We start from the raw sequence: 1,757 nt of genomic DNA on the forward strand, positions 1-1,757 counted from the left end.
AAAAAAAAAAAAAACTGCCTACTAAGAAAAGTCCTGGCCCTGATGGCTTTACTGGAGAATTTTACCAAATATTCAGGGAATAATTGGCACCTACGACTCAACGGCACATAGCAACAAACAACACACTACTCAAACTATTCCAGAACATAGAAAAAGATGGACTGCTCCCAAACTCATTTTATGAAGCAAGCATAACATTAATACCAAAACCAGGGAAAGACACCACTAAAAAGGAAAACTGCAGACCAATATCCCTCATGATCATAAATGCAAAAATCCTCAACAAAATCCTAGCCAACAGAATCCAACAGCATATCAAAAAAATAATACATCCTGACCAAGTGGAATTCATACCAGGTATGCAAGGATGGTTCAACATCAGAAAAACAATCAATGTAATCTACCACATGAACAAAACAAAAGAACCATATGATTATATCAGTTGATGCAAAAAAGGCATTTGATAAAATCCAACACCTGTTCCTGTTCAGAACTCTCAGCAAAATAGGAATAGAAGGGAAATTCCTCAACATAATAAAAGGCATATATGCAAAGCCAACAGCCAACAACATTTTTAATGGAGAAACACTCAAGGCATTCCTCTTAAAAACGAGAACCAGAGAGGGATGCCCTCTGTCACCACTTCTATTTAACATTGTATTGGAAGTCCTGGCTAGGGCAATAAGGCAAGAAAGAGAAAGAAAGGGCATACAAACTGGCAAAGAGGAAGTAAAACTATCTCTATTTGCAGACAATATGATCCTGTACATAGAAAACCCAAGAGACTCAACAAAAAAATTAATAGAACTAATAGAGAGGTTCAGCAAAGTGTCAGGATACAAGGTCAACCTACAAAAATCAGTCATATTCCTCTACACCAACAGAGTCCTTTGATAAAGAAATAAGGGAAACAATATCATTTACAATAGCTACAAAAAGATAAAATATCTAGGAATAAACCTTAGCAGAGACACAAAAGACCTATACAGAGAAAACTATAAAACACTACTACAGGAGACAACAAGGGCTCTATGTAAATGGAAGAATCTGCCTTGTTCATGAATAGGTAGACTGAATATTGTGAAAATGTCAATACTGCCTAAAACAATCTACACATTTAATGCAATCCCGATCCAGATACCAACAAAATTTTTTAAGGTCATGGAAAAACCAATTACTAACTTCATATGGAGGAGCTCTGGTAGCATAGTGGCTAAAGCACTTGACTGCTAACCAGAAGGCTGGCGGTTCAAACCCACCAGCCACTCCTCGAAAGGAAGGTTGGGCAATCTACTTCCGTAGTGACACTGCCTCGGAAACCCAAGGAGGGGTCACTATGAGTTGGGTCCGACTTGACGGCACATAACAACAACAACTTCATATGGAAAGGAAGGAGACCTCAAATAAGCAGAGCACTTCTGAAGAAGAACAAATGTGAGGACTCACACTCCCAGATCTTAAAACCTACTATACAGCCACAGTAGTCAAATCAGTGTGGTATTGGTACAATGATATACAGACAGACCAATGGAACAGAATCAAAAGTCTAGAAATAGACCTGTCCGTCTATGGACACCTGATCTTTGACAAAGGTCCAAAGCCCATTAAATGGGGAAGAGACAGCCTCTTTAACAAGTGGTGCTGGAAAAATGGGATATCCAGTTGCAGAAAAATGAAATAAGACCCATACCTCACCCCATACACAAAAACAAACTCAAGCTGGATCAAAGACTTAAATGTAAAACCCAAAACTATAA

Source organism: Orycteropus afer, unplaced genomic scaffold (genome assembly GCF_000298275.1).
Source record: "Orycteropus afer afer isolate SDZICR_OR568_19922 unplaced genomic scaffold, OryAfe1.0 scaffold00177, whole genome shotgun sequence".
Lineage (NCBI taxonomy): Eukaryota > Metazoa > Chordata > Mammalia > Tubulidentata > Orycteropodidae > Orycteropus > Orycteropus afer.